This window comes from Alligator sinensis, unplaced genomic scaffold (assembly GCF_000455745.1).
Source record: "Alligator sinensis unplaced genomic scaffold, ASM45574v1 scaffold111_1, whole genome shotgun sequence".
In the NCBI taxonomy this organism is placed as follows: Eukaryota; Metazoa; Chordata; order Crocodylia; family Alligatoridae; genus Alligator; species Alligator sinensis.
The window spans coordinates 3,243,493-3,255,200 of NW_005841875.1; the positions used below are offsets into that span (position 1 = coordinate 3,243,493).

General features: G+C 42.5%; 1 long non-coding RNA gene across 1 annotated transcript; it reads right to left on the minus strand.

The window, feature by feature from the left end:
- Positions 1–9,863: 9,863 nt before the first annotated feature.
- Positions 9,864–11,035, minus strand: LOC102384085. The gene is made up of 3 exons (XR_323072.1): positions 10,959–11,035; positions 10,834–10,872; positions 9,864–10,126 (listed from the first exon to the last, which is right to left on the minus strand). It is a non-coding gene; the product is annotated as an uncharacterized LOC102384085 (long non-coding RNA).
- Between the last annotated feature and the right edge of the window lie 673 nt (positions 11,036–11,708).

The following is an 11,708-nucleotide window of genomic DNA, read 5'->3' on the forward strand; positions in this document are numbered from 1 at the left end:
GGATGGGCCTCCCCTGGTGATTTCATGCGTTTTGTGACTTCTTGGAACTGGAGTTGCAGCCCTAAAGGATTGCAACTTAGAGAAGCACCTGGCCTTCAAAGTGCAGCATGTGTAATACTCATGCCACGAAGCCTCACACAACGAAACCTGAGGTCAAAAATATTCTTTGGCTGATGCAGCCCCCAGAAACAAACTCTTTCTGTTAACATTTTAATGAAGACCTCATGGGAGTTTTCTGATTAGAAAGTGTGCCACAGAGCTGGTGGTACAAAGGCCTCCTGCTAGCTACTTGTTTGAGCAAGGATTTGCTCACAGGGGTTGAGAAGAACAATGGTCCCTCCCGGGGACTGAGAGCAGCAGTGGAGCCTCCCCACAGCTGCTCCTGTAATCTTCACAGCTGCTGCATCTCCCCTGTAAAGCAAAGCACGAGTGGTTGATCGTCACAGTCACAGATCCGCTGACCTTGACATCATCTTTTCCCCAGCTTATGCTCGTTACTCTCAAGAAACAAGGCTTCCTGCTGAGGCTTAAGGAACTCCTGTGGAGCTGCTCTCTGGAGCATGCCACAGGTGTGCCCCCACGTGTGGGGTCTTCATCAATTCCACTCATCTCGCTGGGCTTGGTTGGCATGCTCAGTCCATCGGGGGGGAGGAGGGGAGGTGACATTTCCACCTGGGTGCTTATGCAGTTGGTACTCGATCAGTCAGATGCTCACAGCCCATTTATCTTTAACTGTGATGCCACTTTAGGATTAGTAAGCAAACCTATGGCTTGAGCTGTAGCTTTCCTGTATTGCGTGCACTCAGTTCCACTAGTAGGAAGTGAGGGTAAAACCACTGCACCAGAATGGCAGCTCTTGCATTCCCTCTGTACATAAATGACTACACGTGGTACGGGACCACTAGGAATCAGACCTGTTCCCCTTGTCCTATGTATCTGATGCTACTGAAGAGGGGCAGACATATCAAGAAGCACACACCCGCTGAGAAGCTTATAGATAAGATGACAATTTCTAATGGCTGGATTTTTCTCTCCTTACCACCTTTCTGCAATTAACACTTTGTAATTTAGATACTTTAGATCTGACTCTATATTCTGTCTCTGAGCCCTGGAGAAGGGCTCTATTCTTTTTTTTTTGGTAAGTAGATGATTCATTTCGGTTGAGAGAGATTCCCTACTAATGCTTGCAGGGAATGTTACATTTTGCTGAAGCTACTGTTTAATGATATCCTAGGAAGTCTTGCATGGTCCCTATAGATTTCTGGGGTCAGAAGGGACCTATTGGATCATCGAGTACGACCCGCTGCTCTGGGCAGGAAAGAGCGCTGGGTCAAGTAACCCCAGCCAGGTGCTTGTCTAATCTCCTTTTAAACACCTCCAAGGTAGGGCAGAGCACCGCCTCCCTTGGAAACCCATTCCAGATTTTGGCAACTCTCACTGTAAAGAATTTTTTCCCAATGTCCAATCTAAATCTAGAACCATAGAAGCTGGAGAGAGAGAGAGAGAGAGAAAGCTGATTTATTTTGGATATCTCATTCACCCTAATATCAAAAAGGGGTGTCTTAAAGGATAGAGGTGCTTGAACTTAGCTGGATTGGGAGACTGGTGTGTTTTGTCTGTGAGGTGAGGCCTGTTTGTATCTTGGTGTAGATGGGGGAGCTAGAATCCTTGGGTCTTGTCCAGCCCTCGCTGGTTGAAGTTTGAGTGCTTAATCAATTTAGTGAGTTAATCCACTCCCTCAGATTGGGGATTAAGTTTAGCAATGAGACTTGGTAGACAAGCAAACCTCTAAGTGAGTGCAAAGAGGCTTGAGAAAGCCTTTTCTTCCAAGTACAGTTCTGGGTTTAATACTGTGATGGCCTGGGCTTGAAGGCTAGTATTGTGACCTCCTGGGAAGGTGTCTTGTTTCTTTCCTGCCTAACGCCAGAAGGGACTGCTTCTGGATGAAGTGCAAGGTCATCTAATAAGCCATGGGCAGGACCCCAACCTTTCTATTCAGAGCTTTTCTTCAGATAACTAATCCTTTGGCTGAACTCTTAGGGCCTGGACATCCTTTCCACCAGCAGACTTATCCAACTGCTAAGGTGTCAGTCTCCGGCCTGCCACAAGGCTCCTAACGGGGAGTAAGAAAGCCATTTCTGCTTTTCTTCCCAATAGGTATATCTACATGCAAAATTAGTGTGCCTGAATAAACCCCAGGACAATTTGTGCCAGAGTTTATTGCTCCCAGGCGCTGCGTTTATATGTGCACCTGAGACTGCAGCACCTTGAGCTGGGTTGGAGCAGCCCTGGCTGGCAGGGGCCGGGTCAGTCTGCCAGCCCAGAGCTACTCCTACCTGGCTCAACGTGCTGCGGAGGGGCTGGATGGGGCATGAGGGTGCTCTAGTGCGGGGCTAGCCAGTAGGCAGCCCCCGCATTGTGCCCCAGCTTCTACACATGCATTGCAGTGCACTAAATAATGCCATTGCAGGATAGTACTCGTGTTTACAAGTAGTAACCTATGACAGCAGTTATTAGTTTAGTGTGGCCTAATAGGGTTGCTTGTGTAGATACTGGGACTTTACTGTGGAGCTAATTAGGCAACTGCAGTAAAGGCCTCGTGTAGCTATGCCCAGTCACTCTACAACAGAACGACATTTGCTCCTTCGTGCGCCAATGCCCTTTTCTCCATTATGTTATTCACTTCTGCTAGCCAGCTCCTCTGCTGCAGAAAGTAGAGGGCAGACGCTGATGCAAGAAAATTTGCAGATGACGCAGTTGCTGAGGTTAGTCAAGCATACAGAAGATTCTGAGAAATAATTTAGGTGAGTGGGCAACATGATGTCAAATGAACTTTGGTGCTGATAAATGCGAAGTCATGTGGGTGTTCATCACAAGTCACGTGTTTTGCTTACCTGAGAAGCAAACTCCTACTAGCTTATTCACTGACTTTTTAAAAATAACTTGCCAACCCCATGCTTTTATTGGGAGCCTTCTTCTTAAAAAGAAAAATAGGAAATACACTGGCTATACAATTCTGGCGCTCTCGAATCATGTTTTGCTTCTGTGGTTTTATCTTTGAAAACTAGCCGTACTACTAAAAATAATACATGCGGTGCATGGGTTTTGAAAGACCAAAAGGGGTGAGATTTTAAAGTTTAATATTTTCAAGTGGTGGAAAGATTTGGAGATGGTCAAGCCTTTTCAAAGTGTATGCAAGATGCCAGCGTTTTTGGGTGTTAAATGTAAACCATTCTTCCTTAGGCTAATTGTGCAGAAAAAGAGCACCGTGCTGCAGTTTCATCTGCAGAATGGTGTGATTGTGCAGCAGTGCTAACATTTACTGACTATGGAGTCTGCTTATTTCCTCCATTTTTTATTATCAGCAAAACTTTAATTACAGCTTACCTACCACCTTCTGCCTACATTTACAATGCAATAAATTTCCCTTCTCTCTATGCAATCTGCATCCTGAACAGGGCAGTGCATATGCAATGGAAGATATTGATTCCCTAAAGAAATTATAACGGCATTTGTTCCCAAGTAAACACATACACAAAGGCTATTACAACACCTAAAAACAGTCAATTGTCTGTGCTTTATTGAACAACACAACACTAGATTAGAAACTCAATAAAATTTATTATAAAGTGATTGTTGGAACTGACTAGGAACAAAAGCAGATTTGGGACAGGAGTCCCGACTCAATTGGATTCCTGTCCTCTTGAAGACAGAAGCAGACCTTGTCTGTTAAGACGTTTTAAGACTCATTTAAAAAAAACAAAACAAACCACACATGGTGGAGGAAAAGAAAAAAAAAGTTGGCTTTATGAATTTAAAATTAATCTTGAAATGATTTTATAGGGGTTCAATCAATCTTTCTATCTGTGATCATAAAGAAGAAATAGCAGTGATTTTGAAAAGTGTGTTTTAAAACGTGAGCTTTTAGCTATTAGAAATAAGATTAGAGAGAAAAACTCAAGGTTGCTAATAGCCACAACAGAAGTAAATTAATTTTTTTTAAAATGCTGTCTGTCATGTGATTACTGACTGGAAAATAGAATATATCCATAGATTTATTAAATACAGCTGAAGGTGAAGACTTACAGTTCTTATTTAAAGGTTGTGTTGTTGGTCATATTGGATCGCTTAATTAATACCATAAATGAGGTACCATCTGGCTGACCTCAGACAAAGCTTTCAGATGCATTTATTTTTTATGAAGAATGCTTTCTGAAATAATTTAGCCTAATAAACCTGTATGCCAGATTTTCAGCTGATGTAAACTGGTTTCAGTTGAAATCAATGAAGCTATGCTGATCAACACCTGTTGATGAACCGGCGCATTTTGTTCTTTTTAGGTGAAGCTACATAACTATAAGAATAACTTTAAAGAGCTTGTTTTAATGTACAATATTAATGGAAGCTTGCTATTAATATCAAGAGTTGCAGTGGATGGAATTGCAAACAGCAGAAAAGCTGAACTTTTCAAGTTGAAAATTAGTGAAATCTGAGGCAAGTGACACTTCTATTCTTACCACGGTGACAAAGAGATGAGCTGAAAGTGTGATGTGAATCATGCAGTCACAGGGAACGGCGGCTCTGAAGGAGGCACCACAGCTGCTTAGCATACTGCAGCACACTCTGTTTCTCCAAAAAATGAGGGGAAATCATTGCTTGTAGTTTGGATGAGGTGTGAACTGAGATGGTGCCCATTTTTACTGCAAGAATTGAGCCCTGGTTCTTGAGGGCACGACCTGGACCAGAAAGGTGTCCCTGTTTTTTCAATTGAGTGTCAGTGATTTTGATTTATCTGCAGCTATAAACCAAAGAAAGATTAAGGTGGTGTAATGGCAGAAGAGTAGACTTTACTTGAAGCACACTTGGGCCATGTTCTCCCAAGTAGAGGAAGGAGCAGAGAACTGTAACTTAGTTCTAAAAATGCTTCTGAAACTACAGTTTCTCTATGGTGTAGCATGATGTGTCCAAACATACTGTTAGCTGAAAAGCTAGCAGACCCGACATCTGTAGTGAAGCTACAAAAATCAGAAGTGAGGCTGGAGAGGGCTGCTGCCACCACGCAGCCTCTCTGGGAGCTTCATTCTGGCTCTCCGTTCCCCCTCCTGCCGCCCTACTCACACCCCCAGTCAGCACCCAGGGCTGGTGCTCCTCTTCCTCACCCCTAATTATACTACTGGTAGCACCTCATCCAGAAGTTTGGGTTGTTAAGACCTTTTTCTATATTACTTTGCTTTTTCCTTCATCCATCACTTTTCAATGGAGTTTAAGCCTCTCGTGTTTGGAGAGTCAGGGAAACAGCTTTATTATTCTTGAGGGGAAGGTTTTTTACTACTATGAATACCACCAAGAAGACTGCCAGAGGTCCCATCTCTAAAATACACCAGCGGAGGAGAAGTGGAGGCATAAGTACCCCTGGAGATCTTCAGGTAACAGAGGGTAAGGGGGTAGGTAGCTATAAATCTCCCATTTGCCTTCAGAGCTCTCCTATTGGCTGGCCTCAGAGAAAGTCAGATATCCTCCCAACTAAACTCCTCTCAAAATCAGTTGCTTGCCCATGGGAACACTGTATAGGATGAACAGGGACCTACCCTTCTGATGCAGTCACTATAACCCATAGCAGGTCAACACCACACTGCCCTAACAGACCCAAGATCTTCTGTATACTTGGTGGAGTAAGAAGTACAGTTTTCAAAATGGACAAATTTGTGATTTACCTACCCCATGGAGAGACTGAGCCAAGCTCACCCTTTACTTCAGAAGATGATACAAAAGATAGTGAGGTTACATTGAAGAATGGTTCATAGATACCGGGCATGTCTACATGTTCATTAACGTGCTTTTGCTACTGCGCATTCAATTTAGTACCTCTAATGTACGGTACTAAATAAATGCACATTAGGGGGCCCTAATGTGCAGTAGCAAAAGCGCATGCTTTTTTAGTGAAACAATGCAGTAGCCTGTTTTTTACTGCGCATTAGTGTATGTGCCTGGTTTTTGACATGGCGTTTTAATGCGCAGTAAAATAGGCTACTGTGCATTAAAGCACACGTGTAGACACGCCCACTGTCATTCTTTCTCTCAGGCCTGATCCACTCAGAAGTAATTTCCCTAAAAGAAATTTTGGAAGCAGATTGCGCTCTTTTAGTGAAAAATGGCATCTGAACCAGCCATGCTTACAAGATTCCAGTTGGAAAACACGGATGAAAACTGCTTAGTCCACTTGAAAGTGGTGGCTCTCCAGTATGTAGTGAAGGGAAGAGAGGCCTCAGGTAATGTGCTGTTATTTCTATATTTCACATTGATGTTTCTGTATCATTCTGTTGTGTGTCAACCTAAAGGTTGAAGCTGGACGTAAACCTTAGTCCTGCACAAAATCTTACATATAGCTCCACATTTTTTACTTATCCTAAACCCTTCTTTTTTTACATCCATAAACTGTAAATCCTTTGAGGATGGCTCTAAAAACTACCTCTTCACGGGGAAGTTCCAAAACTCAATGTGGTTGGTCTACCCTAGAAAAAAAAGGATTACATTGCTTCAGTTTATTCATCTGCTCTATAACATGAATGAGTTATGACTTTGATTTATATTTTTTCATAACTTCCTTTTTTCAGGTGTCACAATAGTTGCTTTGGTGTCACCTTCACAAGTTGAATGAAACTGTATTATATAAAAACCTTGGCAAACATTATCCAGCTGGTTGTGATAAATGAGTTGCCTTTGAGAGGGAAATCAAGGCATCATAAACCTCAAGTGCTTAGATCTCACTCTGAATGATTCATCAGGAAGTTTCATCAAACTACTTAGGTTTACTGCAGGACAAAATACAAAATTCAAAGATGCTATGAGAACATATAAAAATATATATTTTTGCTGAAATTCAGGATCAAAGTATTGACATTATGGTATTGAAAGCAATTGCTGAAAGTATTTGGCAAAAGGTGGTTAAGTTCTTTCATTTGAAATGTGACACTAGAAACAGTTTCAGTGAAAGGAGAAAATTTGTCCACTGTTGTGCGTTAATATGAGGGAAAAGCCAAGAAGAGACTTATTGGACTTGTCCTATTGCATAACTTCAGTGCTAAACACAGTTTGAAAGACCTCTGAGAATGACTCTTGAGCCTCAAAATACTTTGTGTTCTTGCTTTGTTGACGGTAAAGTTATGTCAGAGTGGGGGCATCTACATGTGCACTTTACTGTGGAGTTGACTAATTAAGCACCACAGTAAAGTATCACCATGTACATGTGTGGGGTTATGAGGCTGGAGTAAATGAATTAATTCCACCATAGAATAGTACTGCCTGACACAAGTACTATCCTACAGTGGATTTTTTTTATTCTGCCGCAATGCATGTGTAGAGTGGGGCTGGCTGGGGCACGGGGGTGCTACAATGTGGGGCTACCTGGCAGGCACCCTTTTGCCCCAGCCAGCCCCTCTGCAACACACGGCATCAGGGCAGAGAAGCTCTGGGCTGGCAGGCTGATCCCTGTGGGCCCTCTGCCAGATGGGGCTGCTCTGCCCTAGCTCAATGTGCTGCGGTCACATATAAATGCCGCACTTGGGAGCAATAATCTCTGGTGCAAACTGCACCAGCATTTATTGTGTCACATTAATAGTATGTGTAGATGCACCCATTGCAAAGGAGATCTACAGATGCATTTATCAGAAAAGGGGTAAGGAAATGCCTGACACGCTGTGTGATTTATGTGATTACATTTGGTGGTTCGTTATGTATGAGAATATATCTGGCACTGCTAAATTCTTCTCAACTTTGACTAGACAAATCTTTCTCAAGCATGAAGTGGGTACGGTGTGCAAAGACTCCGAAACTAGGTGCAGTTATCACCTGAAGACCTTAGAAATAATCCTTGATATTTTGGAAGAGACTTTTGAAATTCTGAACGGATATGGCAATTTTCCTACTGAAGCAAGAATGCTGTTGGAAGTTACAGGGGAAAAAATATATTGTTCACACCTGAAGTGATGAAACTGGGGCAAAACCTTACAAAATAAGTGAACAGTTACTAGGGACCTACTTAACTTGTGGTTTTGTGGATTTTATGGTAACTGTGAAAGCCAGGATAATCCGGAAAATCAATAACAAAAAAAACTTAATAAAAATAAAATGCTTGCCCCCCAGTGGGAACCAGTGACCCTTGCTGCTGGTAGGGGAAGGTTCCAGCTGGCAGGGTAGCATGAAGGGCAGGAGACAAGATGGTGACTGTCCCATTGTCCCTCCTCCCTTTGCCAGGGACTCTCCACCAATCAGCACTGAGGGGGACAAACAATAGCCAGCAGTCAGATGGCAGCCTCCCCCTTGTCTGCCCTTCCCCCTGGGTCTCTCCACCAATCAGTGCTGAGTGGTGGGGCTGCTGGAGAACGCCTGCAAAATCAGCTCTGCAAAACTCGTTGTCTGCCTGTGATTTAGGTAGGTCCCTAACGATTAGCTTCAAAAGGAACGAATGCATTTAAGTAAAGGACATGGCTTGATTATTATTCCCTATGAAGAACTTCAACGAAGGAGAGAAACATGTGAAATCTTTGAGGGGAAAAAATATGCCTCTTCTTTTGAAAATGTTTACGATGAAGCATTGGCTTTAAAACATACCATCAAAAGAGCCAAGGCGTTGCCCCCGAATGTCAAGGTTCCAGTCACGGAGAACATACCACAAGTCCAGGGGGCGGCAGTGGTTCCAGTTTTATCGTGAGCTGCTTGATGATAACATCAGCAGTGAATTTTAAGAGAGATTCTTCTGTAAAGCACTCGAGCTATGAAGCTGTGCATGCTTTGACTCGCTTGCATTAGAGAGTGAGAAGGTGTAAGGTGAAATAGCTGCATTTAAAATGCAGACATATTATGAGGAATTGCAAAAGAATTAGACATTCTAGGCGCTATCCAGGAATTAAAGGAGGCTTTCCTTTGTATATCCAAAATGCTTAGATTGGTCTTGTTGGATCATAGAAAATGAGGGTAGGAAGGGAGCTCAGGAAGTCATCTAATCTGATCCCTTGCTCAAAGCAGGATCATCTCCGAATAGATCATCCCAGCCAGGGCTTTGTGCAGCTGGGTCTTAAAAACCTCCAAGGACGGAGATTCCACAACCCCTCTGGGGAACCTGTTCCAGTGCTTCACCACCCTCCCAGTGAGAGAAATTTTCCTAATATCTAACCTCAACTTCCCTTGCTGCAACGTGAAACCATTGCTCCTTGTTCTGTCATCTGCCCCCACTGAGAACAGTCCAGCTTTGTCCTCTTTGGACCACCCTTCAGGTAGTCAAAGGTTGTTATTAAATCCCCTTTCGCATAGGCGACACATATAAACTTGGCCTTTGCCGGTGAGGGAGTGGGCGCGTTGGCCGGTGTCCCCCCGAGAAGTGTTGGAGGCATTTCTGGTTTGCCGCCAGTGCTTCTGGGATTGGCAATTGGCTGCCGGGGGACCCCCCCTCCCATCAGCGATTGGCTGCTGATGCCCCCCCAGAGCCAGGAGGCACCGGTTGCCCATGCCCTCTCACTCTTCTCTTCTCCAGCCTAAATAAGCCCAGTTCCCTCAGCCTCTTCTTGCAAGTCATATCCCCCAGCCCCTGAATCATTTGTGTTGCCCTTCGCTGGACTCTCTCCAACTTGTCCACATCCTTTCTGCAGTGGGGGGCTCATCAACTGCAGCATGTGGGGAATTTTTCTTTTTTTTCCTGTTTGTTTGAAAATAATTTTATCCAGACCAAGCCAAGAATGAGCATGATCCAGGAAAGAAAAGGAAGCCTCTTCTTGTTGTTTTAGGAAAGTGATTTGACTTCAAAACTGAACTTGGATGTCTCAGTGGAAGACCTCCGGTGTCATTATTGAAGAAGTCTTTAAGGGTGGTTTTGTGAACAATCCTTGCTATACATTGTTTTCATGTGTTTTTATGCACTTGCTTCTATATGCTCTTTATCTATTTATGAGTGGCTGAATTTTCTGCATATTTGTTAGTCTGACCAGTCACATGAGCATGTCTGCTATTTTATCTTTGTGGACTGAAAGCTCCTGACAGATGGCATTTTACACTAAGTATATGAATTTCTGAAGGCAAACACAACTGCTCTTCTTGCCCCGTCCCCTTGTGTCAACATCCTAATTGCAGGTCTCTGTTGAAATAAAGAACATTTTAGTTAAAATGTGACTCAGATGGGGACCACAGTGTTAAATATGTTTAGGAAATTCAGCTTTCATGAACCTTTCTAGCTTCAATTCTTTTGTTTTCAAAATCAATTGCACTGGCATGCAACCAGTACATATGAAAAAGAAAAGGTTTAGATTCCAGCCCAGGCTCGTGTTCGGCTCAGATATAATCAATAATAATAAAGGAATAAACCAAACAATAAAGCTTGTGGATTATGAGAAAATGAGAAATATCATGTCTAGTTCCCTTAAGGAATTACTGTTTATACTAACTCTTAAACAGGAGGAAGATTTTTCTCAAAATGAATTATGCCGTTCTTGTCAAAACGGTTCCCCTTTGCTTGCATTTTATATCTGGAAGCATAAACCTTGCCATAAACAATAGCCAGTTACTCCAATAACTGTGGCTTACAAACCTGCTTCTGATGTTATATGGATTTAACACCACCATGACTTCATTGACTTAAACAGCTACTCCCACATTTACGTTAGGAGAGAGAAGCTCAGAATGAAGCCCCACACCTTTATACCAGCAGCTAAAAAAGGCAGGAGCAACTGGATGAACAAACTTTAAAAAATTTTTAAAATCAATTTTAGCATTCCCCAAAGTGCATCATGATACTTATGCAAATAGACTGAGCTAAGCCTAAAAGAGAACAGTTTGTATACTCACTTGGCATCTAATCTCACCATAACGGCTACAAGTTCTTAGCTGGGGAAAAAATTTACAAAATTACGCACGGAAATGTTTAGCTTGGCAGGCCATGCATTTTCCCATGTGTTGATACCGCTTAATACCTTGTGGTGTAGTGAAAACCCCGGACTCAGTCAAACCTAAATTAAGCCCAAAAGCTCCAATTAATAAATAAATAAATGAACACAATATCAATAATAATAAAAAACCCTTAAAAAATTGTAAGCGGGCTTAGTTCAGCTGGATTTCAAAACTCAGAGCTCACGAGGAGCTCCAAAATCTATAGGAGCAGTTAATTGTCAACGATGATAAACTAGCTAGGGACTGCATTATATGCTTAACACATGCTCTGCTCTAAATTGAGACTTCAGGAACTCTGGCACCCCATTTAAAATTCAAAACCGGTGAGACAAAGGACAGGTTTGTTCCGGCAGACCAGGTGTATTAAAATTAATTAACTTGTTAAAAATATATTTATCTGCAGGCATGTTATTGCAGTTGTTCCTCCTACAAATAGAGATGTTTTAAAAGTGGTCACTTATATCTGCTGGGTGGCTATGCATGTTTCCTGGTAACAAATGTGTTTCGGATGTTCCTGATCACAAATATTTTCCCATCAGGAACGTGGGCATGACATCTGTACTTTGTTATGGTTTTGGCAACCGAATAACCTAAGGCAGAGGGAGTCCACTGCACTGCCATAAAGTATGTTTATAGGGATATAATTAGCAGCTCTATTATTTTCATTTAGGTTTAGCATTACTGAATGTCTTATAAACACAGGGTACAAGGATATATTACTGATAAGATTAATAATATCAATTAGATAGTGGTATCACTATATCCACAGTTAC